General features: G+C 50.8%; 1 protein-coding gene and 1 long non-coding RNA gene across 7 annotated transcripts in view; one reads left to right on the plus strand and one right to left on the minus strand.

Annotated features, from left to right (window-relative positions):
• SEMA4B (semaphorin 4B) overlaps window positions 1–17,505 on the minus strand; it is a 72,323-nt gene that overhangs the window by 28,505 nt on the left and 26,313 nt on the right. Inside the window, exon 1 of one of the 6 annotated variants that reach the window (XM_036231941.1) lies at window positions 4,820–4,836. The exons of 4 other annotated variants lie outside the window; for them this stretch is intronic. The gene's annotated coding sequence lies outside the window, so the exon portion shown is untranslated. Of the gene's footprint in view, window positions 1–4,332; window positions 4,500–4,819; window positions 4,837–17,505 lie in introns of those variants that run through there. One more of the 6 variants, XM_016151563.2, reaches the window with a different exon arrangement.
• On the plus strand, window positions 13,039–14,309 carry LOC118611402. Its single transcript, XR_004954335.1, has 3 exons — window positions 13,039–13,110; window positions 13,522–13,628; window positions 14,177–14,309. It is a non-coding gene; the product is annotated as an uncharacterized LOC118611402 (long non-coding RNA).

Raw genomic sequence — 17,505 nt, forward strand, 5'->3', positions numbered from 1 at the left:
TTGGCCCCCCGCCACCGTCCCCTCGTAGCCCTGAGCCCTCCGCTCATGCCAGCCTGCAACTGCAGCACCCCGCCCTGCCCTGGCTGGGGAGCGCGATGCTGCTGCGTCCTCCCCAGGGGTTGGGCAGCGGCTCAGCTGCAGCATTTTGATGAGGAAGTGACTGACACCAGCTGGCACACCCTTGTGTGTGCTTTTAAATCAGCCAATGACTTCCAGATCCTGGTGGCTGGGAGCCTCCTCAGGGCAGTGCCCTAAATGATAGAGGGCATCCCCAGGCCAGCACTAATATGCCTTCAGATCTCATAGGCAACCATTCGCCAGGGTCTGGTAATAAGGGTAAATGGCCTCGTTTCTGTTCCCCAAACCGTATTCCCCTCCTCTGGCCCCTTGTGTTTCCTGCTCTGATAAGTGGTAGAATCTGGTGGTCAAGCACCCTAGTTCCTTCATCGAAGAAGAATCTCGTGCCAGACGTTACCTGGTGGACTGGGAGCCAGTCACACCGTCTGCCTGAACCTCAGCTTCCTCATCTGTGAGACAGGACCCCATGGCCAGCAGGAGGGCTGACGTGAGTGCATATAAGGAACTGGCTGCGCTGGCATTTGGTGGATGCGACACGGACAAAGGCAAGCTCATTACATTACCGGCTCCCTCCACCCATCCCAGCAGCCTCTGCCTCCATACTTTGATGCCCAGCCCTGAGGACCCCCTCTGGGCGCTCCCTCAGGCCCAGCTGCCTCTTACAAACCCAGTGCTGAGGCTGCAAGTCTCACAAAGAGAAGAAACCAGCCTGCCCAGCCCAGGCCCCAGGTGCTCCTGCTGTGGTGAGCAGCCCGCCACCCACCCCATCGCCACCCCCGCTGAGGCCTGTCGGGGCCTGAGCTGGCCACTCCCTGGGAGGGGATGCCCTGCCCCATGGAGCTGTGGTGCAACCAGCAGGGCTCAACCTGTCTCTGCCTGGACGTGGTGGAACATGAAGCTGCCACTGTCACTGCCCTGCCCCCAGCGCGAGTTCAGGAGGGGCCGTCTGCCTGTGCCTGCAGGCCTGATCGCCTCGGGGCCTCGAGAGCTCGGTGCATAGGCTTGGCTGGTGCTTGGCATCTGCCACCCCGAAGGCACACGGTGACTGCTTAGTGACTCTCTTTCCTCTGAAACCACTGCAGCGGCTCGTAGGTGGAGAGGGACGGTCTAGGCCAGGTGAGGGTGCGGAGCAAGAAGCACAGGGTCTAGGAGAGAGTTTAGGCTTCTAATTTGGCTTATCAGACTTGAGACCCCTCCATTCCCAAGGTCTCAAGAAATCAGGAATCTGCCTCCCCATTTGCCCACCGAGTTCTTCCTCCTTAAACCCCGCTCTGAACCCAGACCTCTGCTCATTGCCTCATGAAGGGAAAGAAGGCCCAGGCCAAGGCCCTTCGTCCGCACCGAGGAATGGCCCTTCTTTTCCGGAGACTCAAGACTGTCCCCTCGGCTTCTCCCCACAAGGAGTTTCCCTGTCACCTCCGGTCACTTAGCGGCTACCATCCTTTTTCCCAGACAGAAGGCCTTGTTCTTGGTCCCAGTGGGACCCGCAAGGTAGGCCAAGACAGGAGAGCCGCCAGGGTGCTGGGAGATGGACAGGCGCATGCCACTGATTTCTCGCGGCTCCAAAGCCTGCATATCACCCTGCTTTGTCACTCTCTGTGGCGGTACGCCCACTTGCTACCTTAAAGCAAAGGCATCAGGACACATTCACAGAGAGCGGGTGTGAGGGTGGCACCCATGACCCACGCTGAGGCAGGGAACTTGTGCACCGGCCACCCAGGCCCGTGACTCCTCACGACTTCTGGCAGCACCATTTCTGCGCTTTGAGTGAGCATCGGGCTGGAGGCCAAGATGAGGCTCCATTGGGCCCAGCTTAGCCCTAGCAGAGGTACTGTATGGGGCCTGGACTGGGGGCTGGACCCACCCAGCCACACAGGCTGGGAGCTGTGACCAAGAGCGATATGCTGTTCTGTAGGAGGGATCGGAGCTTTCATCTGATTTCAAAAAGATCATTGTCCCTTTTCCCTCCTCTCAAAAGGTAGAGGACCATTTCTTTCAGGTTTGCTAATCTGCAGACACAGGGAACTTTCAACATTAGCCTTCATCAGGTAAAAAGAAGGCATAGACCTCATTTTGGAGTTGTATAGCCTTAACATGAATTATTTTGCAAACTATTTCCCTAAAGCAAAGCTGCCATTTTACAAGGCTAGCATTCACGGAGCATTTCTGTAAGTGAGGTGCTGTGCTGGGCTTCTTGCATTCAATCATTTATTTAATTCTCACGACAAAGTGAGCTAGAAATTATTGTACTCCACTTTATAGATGAGAAACTGGGGCACAGAGAGGCTCAGGGACTTGCTGAGGCCACACAAGTGGTTAAGTCGGGGCTGGGACCAGAACCCAGATCTGATTCTAGAACCCACAAAGAATTTCAACCAGGGTTTTGTCTCATGCTACGGCCATCCTCCCCTTGATGAGGGAAGCTGTTATCCCTTTCCTTCCTCCCTTCTTTCCTTCCTTCCTTTCTTCATTCATTCATTCAACAAATATTTCTTGTGTGCTTGCTGCCTTCTAAGTATAGATGAAATTAAAGGAAACGGCCACAGTCCCCGCACCCCACCCCACCGAGCTTACAGTTCATCAGGATCCTTTAAATTACTATTTCCAGAAAATACCCTCCTTCGCCACATTTCTTTGGACACACTGACTCATTCCTTTGTCTCCAACAAAGGTAGTGGCCGGGGCCAACCTGGCAGAGCCTCAGACGTACTCCCAGACTTCAGAGGCTAGAATCAGGCTGTTTTCAACTGATTTCCGGGGTTGCTCCTGGAGGGGGGGGGGTCCGCACTCTGCTCAGATTTCCACTAGGGCGCTCATTATGCTGTCCTGAAATGCTCATTTACACATCACCTCCCTCTCTTCCTGCCTCTTCTACCAGCTCCCTGAGTGCAGGCACCAGGCCAGCCTAACTCCGATTTTTAATCTCTGGCCCCCAGTGCCAGAGCCTGGAAATAGCAGGCACCCAGTAAGTGTTTACTGAATGCATCAATGAGTTTTCGCCTCTAGCTGATGGGCTCAAATCATTTCCCAATCATTCATTCGGGTGTTCCTTCCTGGGTCTCTTCCCAGCCTACCTCCCATCCTTTCACCAGAAAAGACACCTCACTGACATGGGAAGTCCCCTACTCCTGTTTCGGGGCAGCCAAAGGGTTTCTTGTCCCTACAGCCCCAACAGCCTTTTTGGCTTCAGAATAGATGGCATTTTGGATAGCTGGGGAATGCCTGGCTCCTGGAGATGTTTGTCGGCAATCCCCTCAGACACTGCAATGAAAGCAAAGCCCCAGGGAGCAGGGAGAGGGATGAGAGCTTCCCTCTGATTTTCATCTGCACACCAGGGAGAGAGACTCGCTCTGAGGTTTCTCCAGGAGGCTCCAGCCTCCGCACCCCATCTTTACTTGTCTGTTGCCTTTGTCTTTGTCATTAGATCACCTGTCACAAAAGGAAACAGCCACGGAGTCTGGGTTCAAATTCTGATCTTCCCAAGTCCCTGTTTCATTCTGGGAAATAATTTAATCTCTCTGGGTCCAGTTTCTCCTATGAAAATAAGGGGTGGGACTAGGTGGATTTCTAAATCTCTTCCAGTTCTTAAGCATTTGTGGAATAAAATAAAATTTTAATTGTGCACTTCCTTCCCTGTCCTTATGGCATTCGACACTGACAAGAATTATGTGATTTGTAAGTCAAAGGACATACTGGCAATTACAGGTGGATAAATGTGAGTAGAGGTCAATGACTTTCTCCATCCAGGTGACCCAGGTGTCCTGAGTCCTTTTGCCAGAACACAGTGGCTCCAGGGAGGATACTAAAGCCCCGTCATTTCCAGGATCCTCACTTACTTTCTCTCCTAACCCTTAAATCTACCTTGTCACTCAGACAGAAGCAGCCATGACAAAGAGCCTAACTCAGCCGTCATACCCACAACCAATCCTAGGAAGGGTTCAGGCCTTCCCCATATCCCAAACCGATTTCCCTCCGGAACAAGATTCCTGCCTCTCGCTTCCAGGTGTGGGAGTAGGGGGTGGTGTAAGAAAGGGAAGGGCCCGGGTGGCCAGGAGAACGTGGGCCTAGCCTCTTGCGCTGCCACGGCAACAAGCTCCCCCAGAGGCGGCCGCGGGTGCACATCAGAACTTGCAGGTGGGGCCCTCTTGGAGACAGCCCTGCGGGAGGTGGGGGAGGTGGCAGTCTCGACGACTTCTCCCAGGTCCGCCCCCTCCCTGGGCCGCGGCTCTCGTCTGTCCTGGCCCCTGCGCCTACCTGAGGGTGTCCCGGCTCGCGCGAGACCACCGCCCACGGCAGGGCCACCTCCCGCACTGTCCCCACGCTCGTCCTGGCTGTTCCAGGCCAGCCGGACGCCCTCCTTGGGGACCTGGAGCGTCCACGGGAACACCCTCGGTCCTGCGCACCGTCCCCGGAAATGCGAGGCTGCAGCCAAGCCCCGCCCCGCCCGTGTTTACGGGAATTGTCCCCAGGCGTCCAACAGCACCCCCCCTCCCGACTACGACCCGCCCTCGGGCGATGACAGCCACTCTGGACTCGCTGCTGCCCGCGCGTTCCCCCGCGGGGACCTGCCCCCGCGGCCGCAGCAGGCTGTGGGGTCGGTGGGGCTGCGCCCTCCCTGACCGTGGGAGGCCTGGCCTCGCCTGGCCTGCGTCCTGCGGGGGACAGTGAAACTAACTGGAACACGGCGGGGCTGGTTGGGATCCTAGCCCTACCACCACCACCGCCCGGCTGGCTGCGTTACCTCGGGCGAGTTCCTTAACCTCTCTGAGCCTTCATCTGCAAAGTGGGCGTCAAGGACAGTAGGGACCTCACAGGGTTGCGGTGAGCAGTGCCACTATGTAGGCGCACACCCGGTACGCGGTCAGATCTCCATAATGGAGGTATTGTCTCCAGTAGGAGCCAAGTGAGAGCAGGCGGAGCCGCCCTGCACGAAACCACCCACGTCCCCGCTGGGTCAGTGGGGCTGGCCCGGTCCCTCGCCCTGTCACAGGCTGTGCTGTGACAGTGGAACGAAACCAGGCGTTCTGCGGGAGAGGCGAGAGATACGGTTATAAACGGTTAGCATTTAGCGAGTGACCTTGGCGCTTGCGTCCTGGCTGTCCTGTCTCCCAGGAAAGTCACCGCTGCTCTCAGGGCGGTTCCTGAAACAACCAATTCTGGACGAGTGAGTGGCAGAGCTGGCGGGAGCTGGCTGGTCAAGGGACTGGAGAAACCAGACGCCACGTGCCAGCATCTTCCCCCGCCGGGCTAGGCTGAGTGGCACTGCTCCCCTGCCACCTCCCCTGTAGGCAGAGCTGGTGAGGGGCTGCTAGCTCCCCGGTTAGTGCTCCCCCATTAAAAAAAAAAAAAAAAAAGGTTTTGTTGTCTGACTGCAAAAGTGAACACATATTTACTACAAAAAAGGTGGAAAAGAGAAAAACGCAATGAAAAATATCACCCATCATTTCACTCTACCCAGAGACTGGTAGTGTTAATATTTTCTAAAACTTTTTTTTGAGATAATATTTACATGGAAAGTGCACAAGTCTTAAATCTACTGACATTAATATTTTGGTGAATATCCCTCTGTCTCTTTTCTGCACAGTTATACACTTATGTGTTTTAGAAAAAGGATTATTTAGTACATACTCTTTTGTAACTTTGCCATAGTAATGTAGCATACATTTTTGAGCAAGTCTCTATTATTAGACATTTGACTTGTATATAATTATTCATTGTGGTAAACAAGGTCCAGAGGAGCATCCTTATCAATAAGCCTTTCTGCACTCTCTCAATTATTTTCTTTTGTTCCCTGTATTCTTCCTTCCTCCTCATTGTCATCCAACGAGTAGTAAAACATACTGTTTTATAGTTGAGAGAAGGCACTTCAGTTGTGCAAATGGCCTACACAATCGTGCAATCGTTTTATTGGCTCCGCCTTCCAAATAATGCTGGGGGTGGGGGCAGGGGGATCGCCAACATTCAATACTTCTGAGTTCCCTCACACACAGCACATCTGTCTTGCTGATCACAGGCTGCTCCGAGGAGCTCCTGAAATCTAGGTTCCCCAGGGGCTCCGAGCTTCAGGGGCCTAAGCAACCTGGGCCCATTCTGTCCCCAGACCAGGCCAGAGCCTTCCGGAAAAGAATGCTGTGCACGACCTCCCCTCCCCCTCTCTCCTCACCATCCTTTCTTTTTCCCTCTCCACCTTTTGCCATCCCTCCTTCCTGCCCCCTTTTCCTGACTCACCTCCTCCTCCAACCTTCTTCCAGAAAAAAGGGGAAAATCTTTAAAGGATGGAAAGAAGGCGCTATCTTCAATGTTATTGATCCCCCTTCTCCCCACCCCCACTCTTTTCTGGCCCTGGACCTCAGGTGCAGAGAGGCCTGAATTAATCACCTTCTCAGCTCACAGCACTTGTCCCGGAAGGTCTGCTCAGGGTCCCTTGATGAATGTAGCTGTTCATTTCCTTTTGTCCTTTCCACTCTCCCTCCCACTCTCTCCCCCATAGGCTGCCACTCTAAGGTGTTTAATATACATGCTTTTGTTCCTATGCGTTCTTGCAGAAGGTGTATTGTGGAATTGTATACATCTGCTTTTTTTTTTTTAATCTTTTTATTTCTAAATAATTATAGATCCACAGAAAGTTACACAATAGTAAGTACACAGTGTCCCTAGCTTTCCCCAATGGTGACATTCTAGAACTGTAGTACTACAGAAAAACCAAGAAACTGACATTGGTATAATACTGTTACATAGACTAGAGACCTCATCGTTCAATTTCGCCAGCTTTTACAGGCTGTGTGTGCGCGCGCGTGCATGTTGTGTGTGTGTGTGTGTGTGTGTGTAGTTCTACTCTATTCAATTCCATGGATAGATTTGCATAACAGCCACCCCAACTGCGATACAGAACTGGTACCCTGCATAGTCACACTCCCCCAACTCAGGTCCCTGTGCCCCGGCAACCACGAACCTCTCCTCCATCTCTAGTTCGGTGGAGAATGTTACATAAATGGAAGCTTTTGAGGTTGGCTTTTCTCACTAACCACAGTACCCTTGAGATGCCGCGTGTACCCTTAGTTCTTTCCTTGTCATGGCTGAGTGGTACTTCATGGCATGGGTATACCGGGGTGGAACTATCCGCCCACTGAAGGATATCTGGGTTGTTTCCACCTTGGGGCTATTACAAATAAAGCTGATGTGAACATTCACGTACAGGTTTTTGTATGAACGTAAGCTTCATTTTGGGGGTATACATGCACCAAGGGTGCCATTGTTAGGTCTATGGTAAGTGCATGTTTAATTTTATGAGAAATTGCCAATCTCTCAGCCACATGAGGGTACAGAATGAAGAAGGCCGTCTGGGAATCAGAGAGAGGGCACCTACCAAACCACCACCAAACCTGCTGGCCCCGTAATCTTGGATTTCATAGTCTCCAGAGTGTGTGAAATAAACGCTTAAACCAAAACAAACAAACAAACCAAACAAAAACAAAACAAATTGCCACACTATTTTCCAGAGTGGCTGTACCATTTTACATTCCCATCAAAAATGTATAAAAGATCCAGTTTCTCCACCTCCTTGCCAGCATTTGGCATTTTCACTGTTTTACATTTCTGCAGTTCCAATAGGTGTAAAGTGGTAGCCCGTTGTGGTTTTAATTTGCATCGCTAATGACGTTGAACATCTTTTCATGTGCTTATTTGCGGTCCATATCCTCTCTTTGGTAAAATATCTGTTCATGTCTTTGGCCCATTTTCTATTTGGATCGTTTTGTATTTTTAATTAATTAATGGCATAAAAGGCATTTTGTTATATCTCATTCTGTTTCTTAGTATTTTTATGCCAAGGACTCAGCTGTGCTGCTCTGGGTGCATCTAATCTACTGCTTCTAGCTGCTGCACGGTACCCCAGGGTATGCACCCACCACATTTTAACCACCTACTCCCCCAGGAATGGACACCCCAATTCTCTGCAGCTCTCCACCCCCACAAATAACTCTACAGTTACTGTCTTCTTGCCTCTCTACCTTATGAGCCATGTGAGAATTTCTCCGAGATTATTCATGGGATATGACATGCTCTGGGGTCACAGGCCATCCTAGCCACATGCCCAGCAGCCATGGATCCTCGCATCCTCCCAACTTATGGCATTATCCAGCTGTCTAATGTTTCCAGTCTAAATGATATAAAGTTATAGCGTTTCTCTAACAGTCAACGTTACCAAGGTATAATTCACCACAATGTTAACACAATTTATGTGCACATTTTGATGAGTTTTGGCAAATCTATACACCTGTAAGCACAATGCAAATCAGGATATGAAACATTCCCATTACCCCCAAAAAGCTCCCTGTACCCTGTGCCCTCAGTCTCTCCTCCCTGCCCCTCACAACCACAGATCTGATCTCTATCACTGTAAATTACTTCTGCCATTCATATAAATGGAAAACTTATTACAGTACATACTATTTAGTGTCTGGTTGCTTTCACTAAGCACAATGTTTATAAGAGCTGTACCTATAGTTCGGTCTTGGCCAACAGACATGTGAAAAGATGCTCAGCATCACTAATCACCAGGGAAGTGCAAATTAAAACCACCCCACCTGTCAGAGCAGCCATCATCAATAAGTCAACAAATAACCAGTGCTAGTGCTGGCGAGGATGTGGAGAAAAGAGAACCCTTATGGTGGGACTGTAAATGGGTGCAATCCCTGTGGAAAACAGTTGGGAGGTTCCTCAAAAAATTAAAACTAGAACTATCTTAATGACCCAGTGATTCCACTTCTGGGTATTTATCCAAAGAAATTCAAAACACTCATTTGAAAAGGTATATATACCCCTATTTTCACTGCAGCACTATTTACGATAGCCAAGATATGGAAGCAACCTAAATGTCCATCAGCAGACAAATGGATGAAGAAGAGGTGCATATGTACAATGGACTATTACTCAGCAATAAAGTAAAATGAAATATTACCATTTGTGACAGCATGGGTGGACCTAGAGGGTATTATTATGCTAAGTGAAATAAGTCAGGCAGAGAAAGACAAATACCATATGATCTCAATCATAAATGGAATCTAAAGGACAAAATGAATGAACAAGCAAAATAGAAACAAACTCACAGATACAGGGAATGAACTGATGGTTGCCAGATGGGAGGGGACTTGGGGTGATGGGTGGGAAAAGTAAAGGGATTAAGATGCACAAACTGGTAGTTATAAAAACAGTCACAGGGATGTAAAACAGAGCACAGGGAATATAGTCAATATGTTTAGTGCCAGGTGAGTACTAGACTAATGGCGAGATCACTTTGTAAATTATATAAATGTCTAACCACTATGCTGCACACCCGAAACTCCACCTTCTCCGGGTCCTTAGCCTTTCCCTTCTTTGTTCTCTCTTTACCTGATGGAGGGTAAACAATTCATTCCGATCACCTCATTGCCTCGATTCCCTGAGCTCCCTCTCCACTATATTTTCACCTTCTGTAGAAAGCTCTGGACCAGCTCTGGGATCCTCTCTCTCCGTACCTCTTTCTGAGCAGTGACGGGGGAGTGTCACTCAGGGAGGAAGGTTCTCCTGCAAATCCAGGTCAGCAGTCTCAGAGCGGACCCTCAGCACCTCCTGGCTGGCCTACTCATTCCTCTGGTTACCTCTCTGTACCACTGTCCGCGATAACTCCCTTAAACCTTCTCCCTTCTCCTCAACCTTCCGACACTCTCCCTTGACTTCTCATATGAGGTAGGCGTCATCAGATGGGATCTCCCTTATCTTTTTCCTATTTGCACTGAGAGAGACCCAGGCTACCTTCATGAAAAAGGTGGTAGTCTGGGGATAGATGGAGAGCATGCCAAAACCAGGTTCGGAAAAAAAAAAAAAAAAAAGAAGCAGTTATTTGGAATGTTTAAACACAACAAATTAGTGCTTTTAACACACCCACATGAATACAATGCTATCGGTAGAAATATATTTGGCAATAACATCCAAAACCAGAATGCGAGACCAGAGCTTAAAGGTTCCACCCACTCCCCAACCCTGCCCTTCGACTCCTCGCCTTTTTTGCGACCAAGTAGTGGTTCTCTTGGCCCTGGATGCAGCTGGAATCCCCTGGATAGCTGGCTGCACCTGCAGATCATGAAAATCAAGTCTCTGGGGGTGGGCCCAGCCGGTACCACTTTTTCAAGTTCCCCAGGAGATTCCAGCTTGCAGCAGAGGTTGGCAAGCCTGCCTCTCCCTCCCTCCCTCTCCACTGGCTTATTCCTAAAAGCTTTTAAGCAAGCTTAAGTCTCTCCCACAGAAAGGTGTTTTTGTTTTTTGTGGGTTTTTTTGGTACATATACACACAGACGTCCGCCCTAGGGCTCTTATCTGGAAGGTTCTCCTCCAGTTTCAAGCCGTACCTAGTTCAACAGCTTAGCACTGCTTCTCGAACCTTCCTACGTGTACAGATCACATGGGAGAACTTGTTAAAATGCAGATTTGGATAGTGCAGCCAGGCCGGGTGAGGACACAGGTTCTGCATTTTAATAGGCTTCCACGAGAGAGATGCCGATGGATGCGCTGTCTTCAAGCAGCAAAGCCTGAGGCCCTTGCTGGAACTTCTCCCTGGAAAAGCTCCCTGGGGCCCACCCACTGAGATGAAATCTCCCCATCGGGCCCTCTCAGCCCCCTGTGTCTCCCCTTCCCAGCACCTATGCTATTGTATTGATATTTGTGATTGTAATTATTGGATCACAGTTACTCTAACATGAATGCATGGTATATATATACATACATATACATATACACACACACACGTGTGTGTGTGTGTGTGTGTGTCTGGGTTTACTTGGCCGCTGTGCCACAGAGCCTCACACAGTTCCTGGCATACAGTAGGTGCCCTATAAACATTCGTAGGATGAATGAAGGCGTACATTGCTTAATCAGTCAAAGAAACAGTTCCCGTTCCAGCCCTGAAGTCCCTGGCCATCAGGTAGGGCCTCTGCTCAGGGCTGGCCCAGCTGTCTGCTTAGTTCTCCTCTCAGTCCCTCTCCTCCCTCTAGGCCCTCTGTCCTATTCCCCAGGCCTCCTCCCCTGAGGCTAGGAACTGAGAAAATGACACTGGAGGCCTCTGGGCTAAAAGTCTGTTTTGAGCCCCAGATGTGATCTACCTCCCCAGACAACCCGCAGGAAAACAGGCCCAACAAATCTTTCTGGTTCCCTGGAAACCGATCTCTTTTCTTGTTGTTGTGGCTAAGGGTTCTGTGGAAAGGGTTAAAGCACTTGCAGAAGGCGAGGGCCCTCCCTCTGGCCCTCCCTGACAACTCTTGAGATGTTCTGCAAAAGGTCAGATGTTTCCAGAATCTCAACAGACCGCCTGTGTCTGTTTAAAGGGAAAGACGAGTTCTGGGCCCCCAGCCAGCCCTCGTGGGCAGTTCTCGCCTGGCTCTGCAGGCACAGGGCCAGATGCCCAGCCCAAGAGTGCCCACCCCCTTGCCTGATGGCCGTGGGCAGGCCCGAGTTCTCCAAACCTCACCCTGGAGTCCTGCTGGCCTGGAGAAGGCTGGCATCTGACAAACAGGCACAAACAAATACCAGCTGCTTGGGCCTACGATGCACCAGGAATGGTGGGGGAGGGGGCACGTCCCTGTGGACACTGAATATTTTCAGCTGTATTCTGACCTATCATTTTAGAGATGAGGCTCCGAGAGGGGTGGGTGTGATGTCATGTAGAAACTCCTGGACCCAGAATCAGGACACCTGAGTTCAAAACCCAGCTCCAGCACCATGAGCTATGGGATCTTGGGCACAGTGTGGATCCTTTCTGTGTATCCGTAGCCATCTATGAAAAATGGGCACAAACACTTTCCACCCTAAGCAGCATGTCCAAGGTCACACTCAGCACAAAACAACAGCAGGTTACCTTGAGCCCTGACAGATAGTAAAAAGTAGCTGAGGACGCATTTAAACAAGCTTTGTCTTCCATTACGTAATCATACTTTATAGAAAAAGTAGAAGATTCTGATTCGCACAAAGGGAAAAATTAATATCCCCATTCCCTGGAGTTAATAACCATGACTAGTATGACATTTATCCTTGCATATTATCAAAGCATATATAATTTATACATTTTTCAACAATGAGATCATAGGAAATATATATGTATATATATTTGTATATATGTATATATATATACACACCTCTATCTCCTTCTACTTAAAGGAAGCACTTTGCAGTTTCCCTTCGGCACATCCAAATTGCCAGCATCACTATTCTTACACTTCAGGGCGGTAAAATCCGTGTGAACACTGTGACAGCTGGACAGTCGATCTGATGACGGAGAGGTCTGCTGAGTGACTGCGGGGCAGGGACTGTCCGGACACCTTGGGCAGAAGGATGACTCCTGTCCCTGGCAGGCTGGCTCAAGAGTTTATCTCACTACTCAAAAGAGGTGTTCAATTTAACACTTAGGAATGGTTTATTTCTGGAATGGTCCATTTAATATTTTCAAACTGCAGTTGCCCGTGGATAAGGGAGGGACTAACATATGAATTTGAGATTCAAACCCCAGTGCATCTGACTACAAAATCTATGTTATATTTCAAATTACTATAAAGCTACTATGTAGATCAATGTAAACAGGAAAACCTGGCAGGAGACAGCTGCTTTGGGGTGGGTGGCAGACATTACGAGGGCTCACTAATATTTCTTCTTGCTGGGCACATGGAGGATCAGGCTTGAAGACTCTGAAAAAAGTAGGTGTAGCCACGTGACTCGCTTTGGCCAGTGAAATGTGAGGAAGAGTGACCTGTGTCCCCGCTGGAGCCAGTGTGTGGTCGCCACGCTTTCTTCTCTCGCAGTAGTGAACTCTGAAGCCTCGTGTGGGGATGATGGCATCATAAGATAGATGCCAGCGGTGTCGTGATGACTAAGGTGCTGAGTACAAGGAGCTGGGTGGGCTTTGCGAGCCCTGCTGGGAATGACGCATGGGCGAGAAGTAATCTTGGTCGTTTTAAGCCACTGAGATGGTTGGAGGTGTCAGTTACCACAGCATGAGGTCCCGACTGATGTAAGTGGTGGTGGTGGGGGGGGGGGGAGTTTTATGTCTCTGTTTAAATTTTTCTGTAGTTTTTATCCTTTCACGATGTATAGATAATGGTTTAGAATTTTTTTTTAAAGCCATAATACACATTCACACAACTGAGAGCATCATCCACATGCTAGAACACAACTTTCCTCTTATTCTTAAAACCGACCATTTCCTATGTCACTTTACATAGATCTACCTCATTCTTTTTAACTGCCGTGTAATATTCTGTTCCCTGGACATACCATTATAACTGACTGCTAGTGACAGACCTGCGGGCTGTTTCTGGTTAGTCACAAAACACATACTCTGAGCTATGGCTACACTGGTGCAATACTGATTGGAAAGGAAGTGCTGATATTTATTTTCCCTTTTTTGGGTCTTATCTGGCAGTGTACAGCCTGAAGTCAGCACTCAAGAGGGATGTGTGCACTTCCTAAGGACAGATGAATAAGACGAGTGTGCCCGCGCCCTCTCAGGATCCACGCATGAGGAGGCCGGTGAGTGCCTACGTGTGCGAAGCCGGGCGCTGGCCCCAGGAAAGCGGGCGGGGAGGCAGGTACGCACACAGCCTGAGCTGGGCCCATCCTGACTCACAGGTGCAGGCGGATCAGTTAACGGCCTGGAAACTCCAGAGCTCTGAATGAGTTCTGACTCACACACCACCACTAACGAGCCGTCTCCCTCGCGGGCTTTCTCCCAGCCCCACTGCACGGTCTCCCCGGAAGGGCCTGCGACTTTAACCATTAGGATCCCGGGAAAGAGGACAGCTGTTCAGAGAGCGCCAAGAGATGGTGGTTGTGGGCCTCGTCCAGAGGAAGGTGTCTCATTAGTCCTTAATACGTTAATATGTTGAATGCCCTCCGAGCAGAGGGTCCATTTGTGGCCGACACAAAGTCAGCATCCCATCCCTCGAGCGACTGGACTGAAAACGCCGGTCACGCGTGCATCGAGGCCTCTTCCCGTTCTGTCATTTCTATTCGGCGGCTTTTTAAAAATTGTTTGCCAAGATGAACATGGCTTTTTTTTTTTTGTTTTCTGATTATAGAGGAAATGCTTGCCCATTGTGAAAAAAAAAAAAATCAGAAAATACTAAAAAGCATGAGGAAGAGAGTGAATATCACCCAGAAGGCTACCGCCAGAGATGCCGCCATTGGCATTCGGAAGCACATCCTTCCAGATGGCCCCTGCGTGGGTCTGCCCACCCTCACTGGCTCATACTGAGAAGGCACCGCTAGGTACAGATTTCCTCTGCCCTTTGGAGAAGCAGCCGGGAGCATCTCCTTCCTCTCCGCAGCAGAATGCCATGGCAAGACCTAATGTGCCCTTCAGGAGATTAGTAAAGGCCTCTAAAGAGGGTGTCATGATTTTAACATTTCGCACAGGGAACATGCCGCCTTCCGTGCAGCGGGGAGCGAACTCACACACAGGGGAGTGCGCTGAGAAGGGTACCTACCCTCTTGGGTAGGACCAGCTGGCTCCAGGGCTGAGCTCCAGACCTGCCTTTGCTACTTGGCCGGTGGGCGAGTCCCTTCCCCTCTCTGAGCCTCATCTGCAGCCGGGTATGGGTGAGACGGGGTGCAACGCACGGGTATGCAGAGGCCTAGGCACCACGTGCTGGTTACTAGGCAGAGGGTCTGCTGTGATTCCACGGCAGAATAAGAGCAAAGAAACTGAGATTGCTCGGCCATGGGAGAGGAACAGAACTGTAGCGATTCCCTGGATGAGACCTCAAGGCAACGGAGAAATCACAGCAGAGTCCCCGGAAAATGCAGAGCAGGAAGGAGCCTCAGGGAGCACACTGCCCTCCATGCGGTCCTCTGATTATGTGTATGTCGGTAACATGACCTAATGGAAAAATGGGTCTGAAATGTGCATTTTCTCTTTTAAGGCGTTCCCACGTCTGGCCTGGAGTCCGGGGAAGTGCTTCCTAGGACTCCGGCTCTCATCCTGGTTCTGCGCTTGTGACACATATGACTTCAGGCAAGGTCCTTAAGCCTCTGGGCGCCTCAATTTTTCTCATCTATATATAAAACGGAGCTTCTGATCTGGCCTTACCTGTCTTACAGGTAGGTCGACGTGAGGTGCGCATGAGGCACTGCATGTGAAAGTGTTTTGGAAGGCTCGAGTGTTTTCACTGCGGCGATATGGCTTCGTCACAGCCCTGGCCACCTGCCCGGAGCAGAGAGGCATGACGGGAACAGACACCTAGACCCTCATTAATAGGTGGGGCTTAGAGGGGCGGCAGGGGCCGGGGGGGAGGGTGGTGTCTACAGAGAGCCCGTGAGTGCCAGGCACTGCTCTGGGGCTGGGGAGACAGTGGAAGGAAAGACGGAGAAGGCCCTTTCCTCACGGAGCTTAGATTCCAGTGGAGAGGCGGACATAAAAAAAGGGTGACAAATAAAACATAAGATCCCTTTGGAGAGATGCGAGTGCTATGAGTGGAATGAAAAAGGATGGGGTCGATGCAGAGGGACAAGGCAGGAGCTAGTCTAGGGGGTAACGACAAAAGGCTTCTCCAGGGAGGTAACACCTGAGAACTAAGACCCGAGTGACAAGGACAGCCGTGCCAACTCCTGGAGCACAAAATGTTCCAGCACAAGGGGACAAATGTGAAAGCCCCGAGGCAGGAACACAGTCCTGTTCAAGGGACTTGAAAAAACTGGTGGCTTGGAGCTGCGGCAGGGCTGGGCGGGAGGGGAGGCGGGTTTAAGGCGAGTGGAGAGCGGAGAGCGGAGATACGATCTAGTGTGTGTTGCACTGAGCTCACCCTCCACTGGGTTCGCAGTTCTATCTCCTACAGACCGTGTTGGGCACCCCAGGAAAATTCGAGGGCTCACACGAGCTTTGTCTATGAACCAGCCCAACCGTCTGAACCTACACACTCGCCAAACTGAGATGCAGAGAGAAAGGCAGCTGGCCTAGGGTCACCTGCTGCTTGTTCCTGGCTGGCGTTTGAGTCCAGGTCTCTGATCCTGGCCCCTGGGCTCCAGCCTCTAGCCTCAGGGCCACTCCACCACCCCAGAGGAGGGTGAGAGGGTGTACACTGAGGCTGCAGAGCTGGAAGGGGGCCTGGTGTCCCCCAAAGCTTCCTGCTTCAGTCAGAGAGACCCCTGGGCTGGGCTCCAGAAAGGAAGTCCATTGCCAGCTGGCGGGGGCAGGGGGGAGGGGCTGCTCCATCAGCCGGGCCAGCCATGAGCAACCCGAGCAGCCCGATAGAGCAGGACACCTGACAAAGCCCCTACCGACCGAGCACCTGGGGCCTTTGTTCCCTTTATTCCTGCCACAAACTTTCCCAGGCTCCTGCAGCTGGGCCTCAGGAGCACCTGGGCAGAGAAGGGCTCCCACAGGGATCTGGTTCTCCTGCAACAGGGAGTGGCCCAGACTCGTGACCCTGAGGGAGCCTCTGGTATAACAACAACAACAACAAGGACGGCAGCATCCACCTGTGGAGCAGCTACTACACGCAGGTGTCATTTCATTTAACCCTCATGACAAACCCACGAGGCACACGCTGTTATCGTCCCCATTTCACAGATTAGGAAGTGGAGGCACACGGGGGTCAGGTGGCCCGTGCGAGGTCACACAGCGTAAGGGCGTAAAAACAGCATGGGCTTTGGACTCAGCAAATCCATCCCCACTTGCATGTGTGACCTTGGATAAGGCATGTATAGTTTACCAAGCCTGTCATCTGATTCCGACCCCAGAGCCTGGCCGCTGAGCCGGGGGAATGGCGTGAGGTGTGCAAACCCTCCAGCGTGCGGCTCCCACTCCAGACACATCTCACCGTCCTCTTCCCCACTTCCCAGAGCTCTGTGACCTTGGGCACAGGGCCATTGCTCAGCCTCAGTTTCCTCATCAAAGAAGTAAGTACAATCATATTACCTAACAGGGCTGTCGAAAGCCTGGAGCTCTATCGAGAAGGAGGCCGCGTCCTTTGAAAAGGCCACACTTCCCGAGACCTTCCAAGGAAGACGCCATTTCACAAAGCAGCCTTCCTTGCTTTCTACCAAAACAAACAAAGAAACACAAACAGAAAAACCAGTCTCAGCTCAGAGCCATTCCCCATTTGAGACGAAAAGCCGGTATGACTGACACCGCTGGGCTCAGACGGTTTTCTCAGAAGGAAAACCAGAAGTGACCGCTCGAGTCACAGCATGGCTACCAGGGTTTTCTCTAGGTCCACACCCTAACTCAAGACGAATGACCCCACCCACAACAGCAGTGACAAGATGGACAGTTGTGGCCTCATGCAAAGTGTAAGGAAGATCCACCAGGGATTTCAGCCAAAAAAAAAAAAAAAAAAAAAAAAAAAGCAAAAAAACCTCCTTTTCTTAGAAATCAGCCAATATATATCAAGTTCTTGTTGTCAGCAAA

This window comes from Rousettus aegyptiacus, unplaced genomic scaffold (assembly GCF_014176215.1).
Source record: "Rousettus aegyptiacus isolate mRouAeg1 unplaced genomic scaffold, mRouAeg1.p scaffold_m13_p_14, whole genome shotgun sequence".
Classification (NCBI taxonomy): domain Eukaryota; kingdom Metazoa; phylum Chordata; class Mammalia; order Chiroptera; family Pteropodidae; genus Rousettus; species Rousettus aegyptiacus.